This window comes from Gobius niger (genome assembly GCF_951799975.1).
Source record: "Gobius niger genome assembly, chromosome: 3".
NCBI classification, from domain to species: domain Eukaryota; kingdom Metazoa; phylum Chordata; class Actinopteri; order Gobiiformes; family Gobiidae; genus Gobius; species Gobius niger.
Genome location: NC_136854.1, coordinates 3,976,687 through 3,985,551, shown reverse-complemented (window position 1 = coordinate 3,985,551; position 8,865 = coordinate 3,976,687).

Sequence of the window (8,865 nt, the reverse complement as noted above, 5' to 3'; positions counted from 1 at the left end):
CCGGGTGAAAGTTTGTATGTTCAGAGACCAATTTGGCCCAAAACCTGAAAAGTGAAAAGTTTTGCCTGTAGTGTCTCCCCTTAAACAACAAAACGTTTCCAAAGTGCTGCACTCGCAACAAAATCAATCAAACCTAAACAATACAAATGAGCTCTACCGCTGTATGGGTGTGGGGGGCGGGACATGTGGATGAGGTCTGTGAGGTGCTGCGGGGCCGGTCCATTCAGAGCTTTAAAAAACAAACATTTTTAAATCAGTTCTAAAGTGAACAGGGAGCCAGTGCAAAGACGCAGGACTGGGGGGATGTGTTCAGGGGCGGACTGGCCATGTGTCCGTTCTGGAAGAGCACAGAGGGGCCACCGGTCCCGCCTCAACCGAGCTTTACCCAAATCTAAAAGCTACAAAGAAAAGCATCAAAATAGCGAGAAAAAGAGGATGAAAACGTGAGAAAAACACACGAAAAATGATAGAAAAAATAATCAAAAATTCAACAAAAAGTGACAAAAATTCAACAAAAAGTGACAAAAATGTGACAAAAATGTGACAAAAATGTGACAAAAATTCAATAAAAATGTGACAAAAATGAGACAATAATTCAACAAAAAGTGACAAAAAATCAACAAAAAGTGACAAAAATGTGACAAAAATGTGACAAAAATGAGACAAAAATGTGAAAAAAAATGTGACAAAAATGAGACAAAAATGAGACAAAACTGTGACAAAAATGTGAAAAAAATGTGACAAAAATGTGACAAAAATGTGACAAAAATGTGACAAAAATGAGACAAAAATGTGACAAAAATGAGACAAAAATGTGAAAAAAAATGTGACAAAAATGAGACAATAATTCAACAAAAATGAGACAAAAATGTGACAAAACTGTGACAAAAATGTGAAAAAAATGTGACAAAAATGAGACAAAAATGTGACAAAAATGTGACAAAAATGTGACAAAAATGTGACAAAAATGTGACAAAAATTCAATAAAAATGTGACAAAAATGTGACAAAAATGAGACAAAAATGAGACAAAAATGTGACAAAAATTCAATAAAAATGTGACAAAAATGAGACAAAAATGAGACAAAAATGTGAAAAAAATGTGACAAAAATGAGACAAAAATGTGACAAAAATGAGACAAAAATGTGACAAAAATTCAATAAAAATGTGACAAAAATGAGACAATAATTCAACAAAAATGTGACAAAACTGTGAAAAAAATGTGACAAAAATGTGACAAAAATTCAATAAAAATGTGACAAAAATGTGACAAAAATGCGACAAAAATGAGACAAAAACTCAATAAAAAATTACAAAAATGTGACAAAAATGTGACAAAAATGCGACAAAAATGCGACAAAAATGAGACAAAAACTCAATAAAAAATTACAAAAATGTGACAAAAATGTGACAAAAATGTGACAAAAATGCGACAAAAATTCGACAAAAATGAGACAAAAACTCAATAAAAAATTACAAAAATATGACAAAAATGTGACAAAAATGTGACAAAAATGTGACAAAAATTCAATAAAAATGTGACAAAAATGTGACAAAAATGTGACAAAAATGTGACAAAAATTCAACAAAAATGTGACAAAAATGAGACAAAAATGTGACAAAAACTCAACAAAAATGTGACAAAAATGAGACAAAAATGTGAAAAAAATGTGACAAAAATGAGACAAAAATGTGACAAAAATGAGACAAAAATGTGAAAAAAATGTGACAAAAATGAGACAAAAATGTGACAAAAATGAGACAAAAATGTGACAAAAATTCAATAAAAATGTGACAAAAATGAGACAATAATTCAACAAAAATGTGACAAAACTGTGAAAAAAATGTGACAAAAATGTGACAAAAATGTGACAAAAATGTGACAAAAATTCAATAAAAATGTGACAAAAATGTGACAAAAATGAGACAAAAATGAGACAAAAATTCGACAAAAATGAGACAAAAACTCAATAAAAAATTACAAAAATGTGACAAAAATGTGACAAAAATGTGACAAAAATGTGACAAAAATGTGACAAAAATTCAATAAAAATGTGACAAAAATGAGACAAAAATGTGACAAAAACTCAACAAAAATGTGACAAAAATGAGACAAAAATGTGAAAAAAAATGTGACAAAAATGAGACAATAATTCAACAAAAATGTGACAAAAATGAGACAAAAATGTGACAAAAACTCAACAAAAATGTGACAAAAATGAGACAAAAATGTGAAAAAAAATGTGACAAAAATGAGACAATAATTCAACAAAAATGTGACAAAACTGTGAAAAAAATGTGACAAAAATGTGACAAAAATGTGACAAAAATGTGACAAAAATGTGACAAAAATGTGACAAAAATTCAATAAAAATGTGACAAAAATGTGACAAAAATGAGACAAAAATTCGACAAAAATGAGACAAAAATGAGACAAAAACTCAATAAAAAATTACAAAAATGTGACAAAAATGTGACAAAAATTCAACAAAAATGTGACAAAAATGAGACAAAAATGTGACAAAAACTCAACAAAAATGTGACAAAAATGAGACAAAAATGTGAAAAAAAATGTGACAAAAATGAGACAAAAATGTGACAAAAATGAGACAAAAATGTGAAAAAAATGTGACAAAAATGAGACAAAAATGTGACAAAAATGAGACAAAAATGTGACAAAAATTCAATAAAAATGTGACAAAAATGAGACAATAATTCAACAAAAATGTGACAAAAATGAGACAAAAATGTGACAAAAACTCAACAAAAATGTGACAAAAATGAGACAAAAATGTGAAAAAAAATGTGACAAAAATGAGACAAAAATGTGACAAAAATGAGACAAAAATGTGAAAAAAATGTGACAAAAATGAGACAAAAATGTGACAAAAATGAGACAAAAATGTGACAAAAATTCAATAAAAATGTGACAAAAATGAGACAATAATTCAACAAAAATGTGACAAAACTGTGAAAAAAATGTGACAAAAATGTGACAAAAATGTGACAAAAATGTGACAAAAATTCAATAAAATGTGACAAAAATGTGACAAAAATGAGACAAAAATGAGACAAAAATTCGACAAAAATGAGACAAAAACTCAATAAAAAATTACAAAAATGTGACAAAAATGTGACAAAAATGTGACAAAAATGTGACAAAAATGTGACAAAAATTCAATAAAAATGTGACAAAAATGAGACAATAATTCAACAAAAATGTGACAAAAATGAGACAAAAATGTGACAAAAACTCAACAAAAATGTGACAAAAATGAGACAAAAATGTGAAAAAAAATGTGACAAAAATGAGACAAAAATGTGACAAAAATGAGACAATAATTCAACAAAAATGAGACAAAAATGTGACAAAACTGTGACAAAAATGTGAAAAAAATGTGACAAAAATGAGACAAAAATGTGACAAAAATTCAATAAAAATGTGACAAAAATGAGACAATAATTCAACAAAAATGTGACAAAACTGTGAAAAAAATGTGACAAAAATGTGACAAAAATGTGACAAAAATGTGACAAAAATGTGACAAAAATGTGACAAAAATTCAATAAAAATGTGACAAAAATGTGACAAAAATGAGACAAAAATGAGACAAAAATTCGACAAAAATGAGACAAAAACTCAATAAAAAATTACAAAAATGTGACAAAAATGTGACAAAAATTCAATAAAAATGTGACAAAAATGAGACAATAATTCAACAAAAATGTGACAAAAATGAGACAAAAATGTGACAAAAACTCAACAAAAATGTGACAAAAATGTGAAAAAAAATGTGACAAAAATGAGACAAAAATGTGACAAAAATGAGACAAAAATGTGAAAAAAATGAGACAAAAATGTGACAAAAATTCAATAAAAATGTGACAAAAATGAGACAATAATTCAACAAAAATGTGACAAAAATGAGACAAAAATGTGACAAAAACTCAACAAAAATGTGACAAAAATGTGAAAAAAAATGTGACAAAAATGAGACAAAAATGTGACAAAAATGAGACAAAAATGTGACAAAAATGAGACAAAAATGTGACAAAAATTCAATAAAAATGTGACAAAAATGAGACAATAATTCAACAAAAATGTGACAAAACTGTGAAAAAAATGTGACAAAAATGTGACAAAAATGTGACAAAAATGTGACAAAAATGTGACAAATATGTGACAAAAATGTGACAAAAATTCAATAAAAATGTGACAAAAATGTGACAAAAATGTGACAAAAATGTGACAAAAATGAGACAAAAATGAGACAAAAATGAGACAAAAACTCAATAAAAAATTACAAAAATGTGACAAAAATGTGACAAAAATTCAATAAAAATGTGACAAAAATGAGACAATAATTCAACAAAAATGTGACAAAAATGAGACAAAAATGTGAAAAAAAATGTGACAAAAATGAGACAAAAATGTGACAAAAATGAGACAATAATTCAACAAAAATGAGACAAAAATGAGACAAAAATGAGACAATAATTCAATAAAAATGTGACAAAAATGAGACAATAATTCAACAAAAATGAGAAAAAAATGTGACAAAAATGTGACAAAAATTCAATAAAAATGTGACAAAAATGAGACAAAAATGTGAAAAAAAATGTGACAAAAATGAGACAAAAATGTGACAAAAATGAGACAATAATTCAACAAAAATGAGACAAAAATGTGACAAAACTGTGACAAAAATGTGAAAAAAATGTGACAAAAATGAGACAAAAATGAGACAAAAATGTGACAAAAATGAGACAAAAATGTGACAAAAATTCAATAAAAATGTGACAAAAATGAGACAATAATTCAACAAAAATGTGACAAAACTGTGAAAAAAATGTGACAAAAATGTGACAAAAATGTGACAAAAATGTGACAAAAATGTGACAAAAATTCAATAAAAATGTGACAAAAATGTGACAAAAATGAGACAAAAATGAGACAAAAATGAGACAAAAATGAGACAAAAACTCAATAAAAAATTACAAAAATGTGACAAAAATGTGACAAAAATGTGACAAAAATGTGACAAAAATGTGACAAAAATGAGACAAAAATGTGACAAAAACTCAACAAAAATGTGACAAAAATGAGACAAAAATGTGACAAAAATGTGACAAAAATGTGACAAAAATGAGACAAAAATGTGACAAAAATGAGACAAAAATGTGACAAAAATTCAATAAAAATGTGACAAAAATGAGACAAAAATGTGACAAAAATGAGACAAAAATGTGACAATAATTCAACAAAAATGTGACAAAACTGTGAAAAAAATGTGACAAAAATGTGACAAAAATTCAATAAAAATGTGACAAAAATGAGACAAAAATGTGACAAAAACTCAACAAAAATGTGACAAAAATGAGACAAAAATGTGAAAAAAATGTGACAAAAATGTGACAAAAATGTGACAAAAATGTGACAAAAATGTGACAAAAATTCAATAAAAATGTGACAAAAATGAGACAAAAATGTGACAAAAATGAGACAAAAATGTGACAAAAATTCAATAAAAATGTGACAAAAATGAGACAAAAATGAGACAAAAATGTGAAAAAAATGTGACAAAAATGAGACAAAAATGAGACAAAAATTCGACAAAAATGAGACAAAAACTCAATAAAAAATTACAAAAATGTGACAAAAATGTGACAAAAATTCAACAAAAATGTGACAAAAATGAGACAAAAATGTGACAAAAACTCAACAAAAATGTGACAAAAATGAGACAAAAATGTGAAAAAAAATGTGACAAAAATGAGACAAAAATGTGACAAAAATGAGACAAAAATGTGACAAAAATGAGACAAAAATGTGACAAAAATGAGACAAAAATGTGACAAAAATTCAATAAAAATGTGACAAAAATGAGACAATAATTCAACAAAAATGTGACAAAAATGAGACAAAAATGTGACAAAAACTCAACAAAAATGTGACAAAAATGAGACAAAAATGTGAAAAAAAATGTGACAAAAATGAGACAAAAATGTGACAAAAATGAGACAAAAATGTGAAAAAAATGTGACAAAAATGAGACAAAAATGTGACAAAAATGAGACAAAAATGTGACAAAAATTCAATAAAAATGTGACAAAAATGAGACAATAATTCAACAAAAATGTGACAAAACTGTGAAAAAAATGTGACAAAAATGTGACAAAAATGTGACAAAAATGTGACAAAAATTCAATAAAATGTGACAAAAATGTGACAAAAATGAGACAAAAATGAGACAAAAATTCGACAAAAATGAGACAAAAACTCAATAAAAAATTACAAAAATGTGACAAAAATGTGACAAAAATGTGACAAAAATGTGACAAAAATGTGACAAAAATTCAATAAAAATGTGACAAAAATGAGACAATAATTCAACAAAAATGTGACAAAAATGAGACAAAAATGTGACAAAAACTCAACAAAAATGTGACAAAAATGAGACAAAAATGTGAAAAAAAATGTGACAAAAATGAGACAAAAATGTGACAAAAATGAGACAATAATTCAACAAAAATGAGACAAAAATGTGACAAAACTGTGACAAAAATGTGAAAAAAATGTGACAAAAATGAGACAAAAATGTGACAAAAATTCAATAAAAATGTGACAAAAATGAGACAATAATTCAACAAAAATGTGACAAAACTGTGAAAAAAATGTGACAAAAATGTGACAAAAATGTGACAAAAATGTGACAAAAATGTGACAAAAATTCAATAAAAATGTGACAAAAATGTGACAAAAATGAGACAAAAATGAGACAAAAATTCGACAAAAATGAGACAAAAACTCAATAAAAAATTACAAAAATGTGACAAAAATGTGACAAAAATTCAATAAAAATGTGACAAAAATGAGACAATAATTCAACAAAAATGTGACAAAAATGAGACAAAAATGTGACAAAAACTCAACAAAAATGTGACAAAAATGTGAAAAAAAATGTGACAAAAATGAGACAAAAATGTGACAAAAATGAGACAAAAATGTGAAAAAAATGTGACAAAAATGAGACAAAAATGTGACAAAAATGAGACAAAAATGTGACAAAAATTCAATAAAAATGTGACAAAAATGAGACAATAATTCAACAAAAATGTGACAAAACTGTGAAAAAAATGTGACAAAAATGTGACAAAAATGTGACAAAAATGTGACAAAAATGTGACAAAAATGTGACAAAAATGAGACAAAAATGAGACAAAAATGAGACAAAAACTCAATAAAAAATTACAAAAATGTGACAAAAATGTGACAAAAATTCAATAAAAATGTGACAAAAATGAGACAATAATTCAACAAAAATGTGACAAAAATGAGACAAAAATGTGAAAAAAAATGTGACAAAAATGAGACAAAAATGTGACAAAAATGAGACAATAATTCAACAAAAATGAGACAAAAATGAGACAAAAATGAGACAATAATTCAATAAAAATGTGACAAAAATGAGACAATAATTCAACAAAAATGAGAAAAAAATGTGACAAAAATGTGACAAAAATTCAATAAAAATGTGACAAAAATGAGACAAAAATGTGAAAAAAAATGTGACAAAAATGAGACAAAAATGTGACAAAAATGAGACAATAATTCAACAAAAATGAGACAAAAATGTGACAAAACTGTGACAAAAATGTGAAAAAAATGTGACAAAAATGAGACAAAAATGAGACAAAAATGTGACAAAAATGAGACAAAAATGTGACAAAAATTCAATAAAAATGTGACAAAAATGAGACAATAATTCAACAAAAATGTGACAAAACTGTGAAAAAAATGTGACAAAAATGTGACAAAAATGTGACAAAAATGTGACAAAAATGTGACAAAAATTCAATAAAAATGTGACAAAAATGTGACAAAAATGAGACAAAAATGAGACAAAAATGAGACAAAAATGAGACAAAAACTCAATAAAAAATTACAAAAATGTGACAAAAATGTGACAAAAATGTGACAAAAATGTGACAAAAATGTGACAAAAATGAGACAAAAATGTGACAAAAACTCAACAAAAATGTGACAAAAATGAGACAAAAATGTGAAAAAAATGTGACAAAAATGAGACAAAAATGTGACAAAAATGAGACAATAATTCAACAAAAATGAGACAAAAATGTGACAAAAATGTGAAAAAAATGTGACAAAAATGAGACAAAAATGTGACAAAAATGAGACAAAAATGTGACAAAAATTCAATAAAAATGTGACAAAAATGAGACAAAAATGTGACAAAAATGAGACAAAAATGTGACAATAATTCAACAAAAATGTGACAAAACTGTGAAAAAAATGTGACAAAAATGTGACAAAAATTCAATAAAAATGTGACAAAAATGAGACAAAAATGTGACAAAAACTCAACAAAAATGTGACAAAAATGAGACAAAAATGTGAAAAAAATGTGACAAAAATGTGACAAAAATGTGACAAAAATGTGACAAAAATGTGACAAAAATTCAATAAAAATGTGACAAAAATGAGACAAAAATGTGACAAAAACTCAACAAAAATGTGACAAAAATGAGACAAAAATGTGAAAAAAAATGTGACAAAAATGAGACAAAAATGTGACAAAAATGAGACAATAATTCAACAAAAATGAGACAAAAATGTGACAAAAATGAGACAAAACTGTGACAAAACTGTGACAAAAATGTGAAAAAAATGTGACAAAAATGAGACAAAAATGTGACAAAAATTCAATAAAAATGTGACAAAAATGTGACAAAAATGTGAAAAAAATGTGACAAAAATGAGACAAAACTGTGACAAAACTGTGACAAAAATGTGAAAAAAATGTGACAAAAATGAGACAAAAATGTGACAAAAATTCAATAAAA